The following is a 15,131-nucleotide window of genomic DNA, read 5'->3' on the forward strand; positions in this document are numbered from 1 at the left end:
AGAAGCAGCCAAAGTGTCCCCTGTGAAGCGGAGGGACGCAGAATCAATGGGGACGCAGATTGTGAGTGCTGCGCAGAGGGTCATAGGTTGCTGGGATTATCAGATTCTTATACCTGATTCTCCTAAGGGTAGCTGGACCTGTACAATCTTTCTAACCGGCCATCTCTTCAACTCTCTGGTGACGAAATGTAGTAACGTCTTTTATTTTAATTACAGAGCCTCTGGTGTCGATTTTGATAATAGTATTGGAAATGCTAAATAACTATTTCTCTTTTGTTGATTCCAAGTCAAATTACTTCAAATGCCCGTTAACTGCCCCTGCAGTGAGGCTGTCTTAATTTGCCCACACATTTATATCGCACTGTAGATCCTGAGGTGGTTTCAAAGTAAAACACTCCACCATCACCATATAACAACTCAATAATGTTAGCTATTATTTACAGTCTAATAAATCGAGGTAGAACCTTTGTTGTAACAATTGGAAACAGTTTAAGGGAAAATGCAATTATCTTATTATTGGATAAGCACCTATCTTTTTCTGTCCCTAATGATTCTGTGAAAGTATACCAGAAACAAATAAACAAAAAAAGTAAACAAAGAAACCAGCAAAAAAGCTGACTAACTCCTTCTGGTCACCAGTTACCCAGCACATTAACCTTTAGGAACTCATAAGCCATGTTAGGTAAAGAGCAGGTGTTTAATGTCAACTTACTTTGGATAGACAAGAAAGTCCCAAAACACTGATTGCTGCTTTTGTTATGATGACTGCGCCTGTTTCAGATGGAAAGACAGAAGGAAAACTCATAGTTTTTCTTCATTTTCCCTCCAGGTTTATTTGTTTGTAGCAGATACAGCATGGTATCCGACAGAAATACATGATGCCCTCAATCCCGCTCTGCAATTTCATTATCTGTATAGCGTGGATCATACCCATTCTTCATAACTAGCAGAGCTGTTTTGAAAAAGAGAATGGCATCGCTAGACGAAGACAGGCCCTGAAAAATTTAAAAGCACTACCCTAATATAGACTGCGGTTATTAATACTTTTCCCTTGACTTGATTTTTAATCAGAAGGTGTAGTAACATTGGAGCCAACCGTAAAAGCATTAGCGAGCACAGTCTAATGAGACATCAGGGGATGGCAGAAGGTAGGACACAAAGATCTATCAGCATCTATAGAAGTCGTTCATTTTCTCATAAACGCCAAAGTGAGAGAAATTTGTTCGTCAGTGGAGACGCTGACGCTGTTATTTATAGAGCTGCAGTAAGCTGCTCACTAGTTCTCCGTCTCCAAATCTCCACATTTGTATTTTACATTTATATTTAGAAGTCTAGCAGATACGTCTTCTTGATGTTTTTCAATTGTACTTGAATACCCTGTCACGACCAATTCTGTAGGCTAGGTAGCTGCCTGTATGCCATACTTCCAAAAGTGCAAAAGGTTCTTCCTTCTCTGATCATACTTCTACATTCCTAAACAGGTCAAGACCATTTGAATCAACTTGTATGAGTTTTCCTGGGAAGATTTTGACCAGACTAGGGTGTTCTCTTACACCGGAGGAGAAATATACTAGGAACCATGCTGTAGGGATTTATTTTGTTGGCAATTCAACGTCAATGCCCAGGAAGCAACGGAACGAGCGAAAACATGGAGAAAAAGCTCTACAACGATGTTCTATCTTGCTCTAGTGAAATGTAAAGGAAGCAGAGGGAGAGAGGAGGGACTCCAGGGGACTGCTTGAGGACAACAGAAGGAATGGAGAGATGGGGTGAACAGAGGATCAACTTGAAATCCTTGACCGCTTTGAGATAAATCTGAAAACAGAGAGAGAGGCCACATCAAAACAAAAACGTTACTTTGTCATGCTCTGGGTGAAGCTAGATATTCTTCAGTTCAGAAGCCACCTATTTACTGCTTGGGCACTGTGATAAAATCTGCAAGGTATATACAAGTTGGAGAAGAAAAGGGGGATCTTTCATCTCCAAGAACCAACACATTTTATAATCTTCTCCTAGTATTGCTCATCTGTAGGCATGTACACCTCCCTACTGCAGGATCTGAAGCCATACCTGAAGTCAAATGTCTGAGATCCCTCAATGCTAGGTCTGGGTTTCTGGGGGTTATCTGGTTCACTGGAACCGAAGCCTTGTCTGGATCCTGAAGACTGGATCCTAGAGTACGTTTGGGGCCTTGAAAAACTTTCCACATGTTGCCAATTATCTTTTTCTGTATTTCCTCCGGAGTCTTGCTCAAAATTTCATATAACACCTATAAACACATAGTGCTGCAATAAATCTGAAATTGCCAACCACCACTCTGAAGCGTCCTGTTTCTGTGACTTTCCACACCAGATCAGATTCCTTAGGACTCCATTGCCTGCCAAGATAAAGCACAAGTTAACCACATCTGATTGAATACTCGAATTTAAACTACTGACCATCCCTCTCAGGAATTAGTTTTAAAGTCATGTCAGCAAATCATCCCCATTCTACCTGTTCACCTACCCTTTCCCCAACAGCTTTGAAATTTAGCCTACCTGGGTATTGCAGTCACCTTCGTAGTTCATCATTTTCCTGATCATTGTCAAAATATATATACACATGTTCTACTGTGTCCCGTGCGCTCTTACAATCCCAAAGTACAAATTATTTTTATTTTCTTCTCATCTGCAAATCAGAAGATCAATTTATGACCGCATAACCATCTGTTGTTTCCAAGAAATATCCACAGTGTATTTACTGACATCCTAAGAAAGGTGAGAAGGAAGGAAGGAAAGAGGGAAGGAAGGAAGGAAGGAAGGAAGGAAGGAAGGAAGGAGGCAGGCAGACTTCATTAAGCACAGTGAAAAATTCAGTATTCTGGATGTTGGCTTACATTTCAAGTATATTTCAGAAGGAACATAAAAATGTGCAATTTATGACACAAATGCGAACACTTCTCCCTTGATGCAAACTTTCTTCGGTATTTGTCAGCTGGAATGCAAAACAAAACAAAACAAAACGAGACAAAAAACACCGTTCTCCAACTGTTCAAGGAACACACTTATTGTGCTGCATCAAGACACCATTAATGCAGAAATAAACATTTTTTAACATTAAAAATTTATATTTGTGATTTACAGTAATTGCTGCTATGGTTAAAGCACTTATCTTTTTAAAAAACACTGCCCTAGATGGCAGGGGGGAATAAACTAGCAGGAGTACAGAACATGAAGGTGTAAATTGCCTTCAGAAGTCAAGTCTAGAGAAAGAGGTTACAAAACAAATTTCACATTCCTGTTTAAGATCGAAAGTGAAGTCTAATTATAAGATAATGAAAGTTATTTTCTTGTGTGAGACATCAACTGACTCCAATGGCAGCTACCAAAATTGTAAGGTGACTGTGTGAAATAAACAACACGTTCATTTTGGTTATGAGTTTCAATCATATTGGCTTACTGAATATCACCCCATAAATCGTTCAGTGATGTGCCCAAAGACAGAAACATACAAACGGACCAGAATACAAGTTTCTATTCTCATATGAAATTGTAAAAATAGCAATTTCAACGTCGTAGAGAGTATTGGGGAAGTTTCACAAGAAAGATATATCACACGACTAAATAATTCATATTCCTTTTTTTAGGTTACATCTTTAGTTTTTTCTCCTTCTTAGAGCTAGTGGTAGCCAAGAAAACTACTTTCTTTATGGACAAAAGACAAATTATGACCATAAAATAACCAAAGAGAGTGATAGAGGCTTTAAGAGAGAAAGTGGCATAAATTCAGGTTTATAATATCACTCCTTCCCGGGGGAGGGGAGGGGTCATAAAAAGGGTACAAAATTAAAGTATCATTGAAATTAAGACCGTATTCTAATCATATAACACAGCTTGGAGGAACATCATGCAGATATAAATTATGTTGAATAAATGAAAAAATATACACTAAGTACCAACTATAGAGAGAACAGTGTAATATTATGTCAGCCAGGAAATAGGGGAAATATAATAATGTCATCTAATGTTAAAATGTAATTAAAGTAGAAGATTGCTGATTTTTTTTTTATGGGCCAAAAAACTGGAATGGAAGATAGAACTACATAACAGGTGAATGCCAAAGAAGGATATAGAAGAAAACCCCTTATGAACAAGAAATAATAAGAACAACACAATATTGACAACATACTGACAAATAGAAACGACAGAAGTCCTAAGTCTGCATAAGCGAAGGTTTCACTCTTCCAAGAAGAGTATATAATGACAACACAACGCAGAGGTATTCCTCATTATTTCACTTTGGAGGTGGAGAAGGACTATCGTAGATACGCACCTAGAAGAAGAAGATCACTGCCTCCTGAAGACATTCTTGGCAACAAGTCCAAGGAGGAGTGGTTTAAATTGGGTTAAAAATAGGTGCTTCAGGGGCGCCTGGGTGGCGCAGTCGGTTAAGCGTCCGACTTCAGCCAGGTCATGATCTCGCGGTCCGCGAGTTCGAGCCCCGCGTCGGGCTCTGGGCTGATGGCTCAGAACCTGGAGCCTGGAGCCTGTTTCCGATTCTGTGTCTCCCTCTCTCTCTGCCCCTCCCCCGTTCATGCTCTGTCTCTCTCTGTCCCAAAAATAAATAAACGTTGGGAAAAAAATTAAAAAAAAAAATAGGCGCTTCAATTTGTGTTGGTTTATTTTACTTTGTTTCGTTTTTACTTTGCCCACATCGGAAGAGATCGGAAGGAGGTTCTTCCAGAGTTGGCACAGTGGCTCAGTGATGTCCACAAGGATCTGGGCCCCTTTATATCTTTTCACATCGCCATCCTTAGCATGAAGGCTTTTCTCTCCAGTTTTTTCTCTCCTGGTCACATGGCTATTGTGTCATATCTCACCAAGCCCTTACACAGCTACACCCAATAATTATTTCTACACCCAATAATTTATTTCTTTAAAGTGTATTTATTTATTTTGGGGGAGAGAGCGAGTGGAGGAAGGGCAGAGAGAGAGACAGAGAGACAGAGAGGGAGAGAGAGAGAATCCCAAACAGGCTCTGCACCAAATGTGCCGAGCCCAATCGAACCCAAGAACTGTGAGATCGTGACCTGAGCTGAAACCAAGGGTCCGACGCTTAACCGACTGAGCCACCCAGGCATCCCAATATTGGGCATTTTTAATTAAGATTTGCTTTATTTAACTTTAATGTTAATCCCATGCAGTGGTTAAATAAGACCAGTACAGATTCTGTATCTGTGGCTCCAGACGGATATCCAATAGTACAAATGAGCTTCAAGTTACATATAATGAAAAAAAAAAAAAAAATTTTGGGGGAGTAAAGGGGGGGAGGGTCCCTGGGGGGAGGGGGAGGGGAAGGGAAAGGGGAAGAAACAAATAACATAATGCCCATGAAGACTTTTCCATACCACCTTCAACGGTAGCCTGTTTGAGAGGAAGGAATACCACTTACACCTCCGTAATATGATGAACCCGTCTTGTAGATGCTTGCATCACTTAGAAGTCTAATGGCTTTTGACCTAATTTCTATTTCTTTTTTTAAGTTTATTTATTTATTGCGGGAGGGAGTGGGGGGAGGGGCAGAGAGAGAGGGAGACAGAGAATCCCAAGCAGGCTCCATGCTCTCAGCACAGAGCCGGACGCGGGGGGCTCGATCCCCCGACTGCGAGACCATGGCTTGAGCCAAAACCAAGACTTGCGTGCGTAGCCAACTGGGCCACCCAGGCACCCCTGTAATTTCTATTTCCAATGGTGGTCTTGCCACATTTGGCAGGAGATAATATGGTAACGCTGAAAAGGCTTCTGTGCAGTCCTGTTAGTGTCTTAAATGAATCTAAAAGAAATGCATTCTTGCCTTTAAGAACTTTTGAACAATGTAAAAAAACAAACAAACAAACAAACAAACAAACAAACAAACAAACAAAAAAAACCAAAAACCAACAGGGCAGAAACCTCAATTCTGAGACCAACTATAAAAGTCAGATTTGGTGTTCCTTAGTGACTCTGGAGGAATTGCCAAGGGCAGGGTGGGGTAATGGAAAGGAGTAGGGTGGTCAGAGGTGGTTTCTCTTGATGGCTTTTAGGTCTCACTGCCTTTCGTCTTCTACCTCCTGCAGAAATTCTTTTTTTTTTTTTATGTTTTTATTTATCTTTGAGCTAGAGCGCGAGTGGGGGAGGGGCAGAGAGCGAGGGAAACCCAGAATCAGAAGCAGGCCCCAGGCTCCGCGCCGTCAGCACAGAGCCCACGCGGGGCTCGGACTCAGTGCACCGCGAGATCACGACCAGTGCCGCAGTCGGACGCTTAACCGACGGAGCGACTCAGGCGACCCTGCGGACATTCCTTATTCTGCTCTTTAACCATCACCCTGCACGTCTGAAGTCCATAGTATCAGATTAGAATGTAACAACCGCATCCTGAGGATAGAGTCCCCAGAGCTTCTTTCGCTCTGTGTATCCATTTCTGTAATTGTATCATCAAAAGCCACCTTGGCCAACCTGCAGGCATGGTGGGAGGAATTAAGAAAGTCACAGTAGAGTATGGAAACTTTGAGAGCAAGATCTCAGTGGATGAGGGACCACGGTCGAAGTTCTAACGTTGCAGTATCCTTAGCAGCCTTAAAGCCACTGTGATAGCCCCCTTTCATTTTATAATGAGAAAACCTTGGACTCGCCAGTGTTAGCTGCTTGAATGAAGTGTTTGCCCAGGGTGCATCCAAACTGTCAGAAAACATTGGCTCTAGCTCAGTCGCAACCACTTGCCAAGATGCCTGAATTGTTTTTAGTTTATCTACTCCTTCCATGTTTTCTTCTATCTGCTCAGTGCTGCTGCTGATTCTCCAGGAAGATCTTCTAGCCCACTCCAATGACATTTTTATATGCAGTAGGTAGGAGGCTTCTTCCTTTGACTATCATCTCGACATTCGTCCCTGCTACTTTCTTCATTCATTCTACCATTTCAATCTATCATTAAGCCCGTTTGGCCAGCGTCACCTGGACGCCAGATCCTCCCGAGCATCCATGGTGGCAGCAGTTCCGGTGGGGTCTCTGTGACAGATCTAGCAAAATTCTCCTCGCATCTTTTAAGCCAGAACAAAGCTGTAAGGGGGTCTAGGGAAGTGAGGACCTGACATTCCCATGCTCTATTATTAACCGTGGACTCTGATGGCCAATAAGAAGTAAAAGGGGATTGGCTAATGTGTAGGCAACTAAAAGTGGCTGCTACCACTATGCACAGTAGCCAAATTATGGAAGGAGCCCAAATGTCCACCGACTGATGAATGGATTAAGAAGAAGTGATATATATATATATATATATACACACACACACACACACACACACACACACACACATATACACACACACACAATGGAATACTGCTTGGCGATTAAAAAGAATGAAATCTTGCCATTTGCAACAACGTGGATGGAACTAGAGTGTATTATGCTAAGCAAAATAAGTCAGGCAGAGAAATACAGATACACGATTTGAGTCACATGTAGAATTTAAGAAACACAACAGATGAACGCAGGGGAAGGGAAGGAAGAATAAGATAAAAACAGAGAGGGAAGCAAACCATAAGAGACTCTTAAATACAGAGAATGAACCGGGGGTTGCTAGAGGGGAGGCGGGTTGGGGGATGGGTTAAATGGGAGATGGGCGTTAAGGAGGGCACTTATTGGGATGAGCACCGGCTGCTGTATGTGAGTGATGAATCAGCGGGTTGTACTCCTGAAAGCAATACTACACTGTATGTTACCTGTGAGAAATAAGTCCACTGGCCCAATCCAAGGAGGGACGCAGAGACTGGGAGCACAGTGAAGCAAGGCTTTAGTCAACGTTCTTGCAAGAGCAGATGTCTGATGGACAGGCACACCCGGGGAAGTTACAGCAGACAATTTATCTCCTAGCATGAACTCCCTCCCCTGATTCCTCATTGGCTGAGTACCACAGAGGTTACAGCCTTACCCGGTTGTCGCCTATACCCATGTAAGGCAAAAAATAGTCTGATTGGAACAAGTGTACCTTCCTGAGGTGATGCAGAGACTTCCAGTCCCTCCTCTCTTTACTCTATGGCACATGCTCATTGCAAAGCCCCTCCACAATAAGCCTGCGAAATGGAGAGGGGAAGAAGAACCAGGAAGTGAAGTGTCTAAAGGTTTGGGACTTCACCGTGTGTGTGTATGTGTGTGTGTGTGGGTGTGTGTGTGTGTGTACATATTTCTAGTAGGTTGTAAACCTGCAGTTAACTGGACAGCACAGTTTTATTTAGCATTGCTGAAAATGAATCATCTCCCTTACTTCTCACATTAACTAATCTGAATTTAGGTAAATAAATTTAAAATGTAAAAAAGAGAAAAAATAAATAAAAGTGTCTGCTATGGTCATCCACTAAGGGAAAAAAAAATGATTGGGCTATTCTTAGATTTTCAATAATACAGAGGCTAAAAATAAAATAATATCAGAAAAATTTTGTAAATCATATATGTATATACACACACGGGTATACATACACATGTATATATGTGTTTACACATGTATATGTACATATAAGTACACAAATCATAAGTCTATATAATTTATTGAATTTTATACACAATGAACATAGTTATAAAGTCACCCGGATTAAGAAATAGACGATTACTAGCATCCCAGAATCCCCCCTTTTACCGATCAGCTCTCCAGATGTAAGCATTATCTCAACTTCCAACATCTCTTATTAATTTTGCCTGTCTTAAAATTTTCTATAAAAATCAAATAAATTTTTTTTTTATAAATTGAAGAATACAATATGTGCATTCTGTTGTGTTTGGCTTTTATTCAGTCACTTTTGCACAAATTGAAGTTGAATTTGGTTCATGCTGAACTCTTTCCCCTATTGTAGTAGTATTACTCAATAAAATCTACCCTTACCACTTTAAGTAGTATCTGGATTTATTTATCTTTCACAGCAATTAAGGACATAGAGCATAGCCAGGCTACAGTGTTTCAAATCCCGGCAGAACCACCAGCTTGGTCAAGTACATAACTTCTATGTATCTCAGTTTCCACATCTGAAAATAGGAATAATAATAATAATAATAATGATAATAATAGGTTTGTAGACAGGATCACATGAGCTAATCCATGTAATTAACTTAGAAGAGAGCCTGGCACATAGTTAAGGCTACATGATGGTTTTACTAATTACTATCACTGTTCCTCAGCAACGTGCTTCGTAGAAATTGGTGGAAAATTGACATAGAAGGAAATATCTGCATAAATATTTGTAATGTTTCTGTCAAAGAGTGACTTTTCAAAAATGTCTTCATGGGGCGCCTGGGTGGCTCAGTCGGTTAAGTGTCTGACTTTGGTTCAGGTCATGATCTCATGGCTTGTGAGTTCAAGCCCTGCATCAGGCTCTGTGCTGACAGCTCAGAGCCCGGAGTCTGCTTCAGATTCTGTGTCTCCCTTGCTCTCTGCCCCTCCCCTGCTCACACTCTCTCTGTCTCTCTCTCGCAAAAATAGACATTAAAAAATTTTTAAAACGAGTCATCATAAGTTAATAATAGGAATGAATGTTCTGATAGAAATGTTGGTAAAAAGCAGCAACAGACAATTCATAACAAAAACAAAAATCTGTCAATAAATGTATGAATGCAATTCGACCAAAGAAGAAATGCTAACAAACAAACAAACAAACAAACAATATATAAGAACGAACAATGAGACATCATTTATCTTTCTGAGCCTGGCAAAGATGAAAGAATAAAAGAAAACTAAAATACCCAATGTTGGTAAACATGTAAGAAAATGAACACTCATTCTTGGTCTCTTAAAGTTTCAAAATAGTACAATTCTCCAGAAAGTTATGTCAAGGAGTATAGAAATTTTTATATGTGTATATATATACTAAAGAAATAACCCTACTAGGAAGTTATCTTCATAAAATTATTGGAAAAAGGAAAAGTATGTATAAAAATAGTAGTCTTTGAATTGCTTATAAATGCAAAAAAAAAAAAATACAAATGCATATGCCCATCCATAGAGGTTTGGTTAAATAAATTATGATATTTCCACATAAGAGAATGTTAGAAAGCTATTTACAAATGATGCTACTTTATTTAGTGAATAAAATTCATTGACTAGAGAAAATGTCCACAACACAATGATGCATGAAAAAAGCAGATTGTGGAACAGCATGTAAAAATGTGATAGTTTTATCTAGTTGGCAGGATTTCACTGATATAAACAAATCATCTTCTAGTTTTCATATTACTTGAATTTTCATAAATATTTATTTTTGGAAGCTAAAAAAAAATTTGAAAACGACAAAAGTGGCACGGTCTTAAGTAGTAGATGAAGAACGAATATAGAAATTTTTAGGACAAAAGCAGTGAGATTAAAACAGTGCTCAGAGGGGCGCCTGGGTAGCGCAGTCGGTTAAGCGTCCGACTACAGCCAGGTCACGATCTCGCGGTCTGTGAGTTCGAGCCCCGCGTCAGGCTCTGGGCTGATGGCTCAGAGCCTGGAGCCTGTTTCCGATTCTGTGTCTTCCTCTCTCTCTGCCCCTCCCCCGTTCATGCTCTGTCTCTCTCTGTCCCAAAAATAAATAAACGTTGAAAACAGTGCTCAGAAAGAGCCTGCTTTCCCAGCATTATGTAGTAGGACTGCTCGCAAGGAACATCCTACGAGAGTTCAGTTAGAAAGGCACCTGTGGTCTTAGGGCAATTTGGAGAAACGTGACATAGGCCCCAAATGTAACTTAGTTATTGACTAGGGCTAGGGACTAAAATTAAAAAAAAAAAAACAAAACATATATATATGTTCCTTCTCAAGGAGGAGAAGACTTCCTTCTTGAGCAATGTCGCCATTGGTGAGCCATGGCACTATCGGTTAGAGATTAACTGGACCTAAATACAGACTTTGAGTGATTGTAAAAGAAGATGATTGAGGGGCACCTGGGTAACTCAGTCAGTTAAGTATCCGATTCTCGATTTCGGCTTAGGTCATGATCTCATAGTTCTTGAGACGGAGCCCTGTGTCAGGCTTTGCAATGTCAGCGTGGAGCCTGCTTGGGATTCTCTCTCTACTGCTCTGCCCTTCCCTAGCTCTCTCTCTCTCTCTCTCTCTCTCTCTCTCTCTCCCTTTCTGTCTCTCGCAAAAGAAATAAATAAACATAAAAAATTTAAAAATGAAGAAACTGAAGTACAGAGAAAACACACTCGCTCAAGGTCATGCGATTACTTATTAAAACCCCAGCCTGAGGTGTTTGGGATGCATATGTGAGAGTGCTTGTCCAATTTAACTCGTAGCATGTGAAAGAATAAGAATATTGGCAGAAGTTGTAAACAGGTGGTTCCGAGGCATATCCAGCTTGTCGATCGCTTTGTTTGGCCAACACAGTGTTTGCCGTTTGCTTGTTTATTTCATTTAGTTTTTAAAATATGGTAGATGTTTTAAAGTCACAAAAGTCCACATAATATTTCAGACCAGCAGTTGTTTTGTTTTGTTTTGTTTTGTTTCTTTTCAGAATCAGAAGTTCTGGCAATACTCATTCCTGCACCGCAGCCATCTGTCGGGTCTGAGCTGAGGCAGTCCCCTTTACAAGAGGCACGCACTCACCACTGAGCTTGCCTTCCTCCCTTATACCATCTGCACGGCCATATTGGAATTTATGGTGTCTGCTATAACACACACAAAGACCATTAATAAGGGCCCTTAATTGTCTGTAAAGATTAAAAGACGACAATTTACTCTTTTGTAACCCAGATATGACTGTCATTGGGTGAAGACAGAAACGATTCAAGCTAACCGGTAATACATCCTGTCATTTTCTATTCCCTGACAAAGAAAATCCACTCTACCAGCAGTGTTGTGTTTTTTTTTTTTTTTTGTTTGTTTGTTTGTTTTTTTCTCAGAGAGGGAGAGAGTGCACACCTGGGAGAGCAGGGAAGGGGTGGAGGGAGAGGGAGAGAGGGAATCTTAAGCAGGCTCCATGCCCAGTGTTGAGTCTGATGCGGGGCTCGATCTCCTGGCCATGAGATCATGGCCCGACCTGAAATCAAGAGTCAGATGCTTAACCAACTGAGCCACCCAGGCGCCCCTCTACTAGCAGTATTAAAACACTGAGATTTCGGTGATGATTTTGTTCTGGGAATGGGGGTTAGGTTTACGTCACACCCTGAAGGAAAATTATAAGAAAATATCGGTGAAGTACCTCTGTTGTTCCTCTAAAGTTCTCCTTCAACCATCAGTGCTCCCGTTTCCCCCAGGCCTGGCTTTTAGCCAGTCTACTTTGCTGGCTTTGGCTTCCCAAATCAAGCACTCCACACCTCCAACGATCCCTCCTTTTCCTATGTAGAGAAATTCCACTCTTTCTTATTCTTTTAGCTTATAATGTAACTCCAGTAACAAAGGGCCGACCTTAGGATCAACTTGCTGTAGAAATTACACGGTGATTATAAATAACAAATTATTTACATGTTTCCCAGTCACATGTTTCCCCCTTTTACGCTTGTATTTTAATTCCTCCAAAGTCATGACTATTCTGCATCATTGAGACAGCAGTAGACTTAGAGGAAAAAAAAAAAAAAAAGAACCACATTTTACCCTGTGTCTGCCACCTGCTAACTGGATAACGTAGGGTGAGTCGCATACCTCTTGCGTTCTGTGACTTTTCTTTTGTACGATGAGAATATAATAAGCACACGTCCTTTCTAACAAGGTTATTATTAATATCAAGTGCAGTTTCTAGCTTGAAAACATGTAGAAAATAAAGATTGTGATTCAAAAAAAATTTAATGTTTATTTACCTTTGAGAGAGAGAGAGAGAGAGAGAGAGACATAGCGCAAGTTGGGGAGGGGCAGAGAGAGAGGCAGACACAGAATCCGAAGCGGGCTCCAGGCTCCGAACTGTCAGCACAGAGCCCAAAGCTCAAACTCATGAACTGTGAGATCATGACCTGGGCTGAAGTCGGACACTTAACTGACTGAGCCACCCAGGCGCCCTAAGAATGTAATTTTTTAAAGTGCATTTTCAAATGTTCTGGAAGTTAAGTTTTCATACGATGAACATCTTTCTTGAATTAGTATACTCCATGCACCGTGCTGGATGTTTTGCAAACACTTCTTATTTTAATCTTCTCTGCAACCCGTTGAATTAGCAGCGATGTGCATTTTCCACTTAAAGAAACTGACGCCCGGGCAAGTTAAAAAAACTTCCCAAAGGCCATCTGTCTGAGTGAAAAGCCCATGTTCTTTTGATGACACTGCAGTGTCATCTGCCCATTAATTTGGAACTCTCTGGATGTGTCTAGGGAGGATTATAAAATTATTTGACTTTACAAAAACATTTTTATACTCAGGTACGCAGCCTCGGGGGTAAAAACGCTAGGCCAACTGAGGATCTTTTCTGTCAAGGACTTAGTGTTTAAGTGCAGTATTTAGTGTAAGTACGGTATTTATATAGCAATCAATTCTATTTACGAATAGTCTTATTCTATTCAGTGTTACCTATCAACCATTTCTGGCTTCTTGCAAACCGGGAAGCAACCACAGAAGATTAGGCTCCAGGGGGGTGGAGACAAACTATCATATACATGTGATTGTTTAAATACGCTGGAACAATATGGGGCCCCTGGGTGGCTCAGTCAGTTGAGAGGCCAACTTCAGCTCAGGTCATGATCTCGAGGTTTGTGAGTTCGAGCCCCACCTCGGGTTCTGTGCTGACAGCTCAGAGCCTGGAGCCTGCTTCAGATTCTGTGTCTCTCCCTCTCCCCCATTCACGCTCTCTCTCTCAAAAATAAACATAAATATACTAGAACAATACTTTGGACCAAAAAAGCTGATGGGGCTAGTGGATGTTGTGCAGGTAGGAACTGCACTGAAAGCCCCCAATGACCACCAAATACATCAAGCCTATCTTTTGTTTGGTTTGCATTTTCAAATGGTCTTGGGCTAAAATGGCAACCCTGTCTCAATGCATCCTTGTCTTTGGAGAGGTTCTCGGCAATGTTCTTCGACGGACAGCATTGGAAGAGGACGGAATGATTTAGCAAAAAGCACTGAAAAGAGTTCCACTTGGTGTTTTCCAATGTTACAGAAGAAAGTGTTTTGAGAAAAAAAATATTAATGTTCATTTCTTCTCACTAGGTGAGAATTGAGTTTCCAATTTGATTGACAATGTTGTGATATCAGAATAAAATTAAGTTTGTATGCTAATAAGAGATGTTTCCTATTTCATTCTTCTGGTAATACTTCCAAGGCCTCAATTCTATTTTGGCTGAAAGTAATAACAGAATTAAATGCTAATGTGATTTTGCCCCCTCTGCTATCCATAGCCAACTGTTTTCTTAGGCACTTCCCTTTTGGATATAAAAGTTTCCTTGGATATTAAGCTTCTTTAACCTTAAGACTCTAGAAGATAATATCTGGCACGCCTGGGTGGCTCAGTCGGTTGGGTATCCGACTTGGGCCCAAGGTCATGATCTCACACTACGTGAGTTCGAGCCCTGCATCGGGCACTGCGTTGACGGCTCGGAGCCTGGAACCTGCTTCCGATTCTGTGTCTTCCTCTCTCTTGGCCCCTCCCCTGCTCTCCCTCCCTCTCTCTCTCTCTTCTGCTCTCTCAAAAATAAATAATAAACATTTAAAAAATGTCCTCGGCCATCCCCGCTCTCCCTTCCTCAGGCTTGAAGCTAGTATATAGTTAGAGAAAGGAACAAACACAACCGGCAATGGTGACTTCTAACTTGTTGAAAATGAGAAATCTATAGGAGTTCACATGGGGGGCCTCAAGGACATATGGAGAAGCTAGAACTTAGAAGGAAACTATCTTATATATGCTGATAGGACCAAGAGAAAAGCTGAACTGTGATTTCTACAACAAGATAGTTAAAAGGGCTGCGGACGTTTTTATTTTCTTTAAAGATAATGATAGTTTAAAAAAAACCATATTGTCACAGGGATAACGGTCTCCTATCGCTACGTAAATGTCAAGGGGAAGTCAGTATACCTATTTCCTGAAAATATTGGATTGATCCTTTGTGCAAGTTTAGTACAAAGAACACTATTATGCCCAATAATAGATGTACACCAAGCCATTTTATCCCAAGTACAGAGGTGTGGTTGAATAACAACTGTACCGTAGTCTATTAATAACTACCTTTTTTTTT

The 15,131-nt window shown here is 40.8% G+C and overlaps 1 pseudogene; it reads right to left on the reverse strand.

The window, feature by feature from the left end:
- Positions 1 to 6,331: 6,331 nt before the first annotated feature.
- Positions 6,332 to 6,997, reverse strand: LOC121025727 (14-3-3 protein epsilon-like; annotated as a pseudogene).
- Positions 6,998 to 15,131: the final 8,134 nt, after the last annotated feature.

The sequence above is a fragment of the Herpailurus yagouaroundi genome, unplaced genomic scaffold (assembly GCF_014898765.1).
Source record: "Herpailurus yagouaroundi ecotype Mexico unplaced genomic scaffold, PumYag 67700, whole genome shotgun sequence".
NCBI classification, from domain to species: domain Eukaryota; kingdom Metazoa; phylum Chordata; class Mammalia; order Carnivora; family Felidae; genus Herpailurus; species Herpailurus yagouaroundi.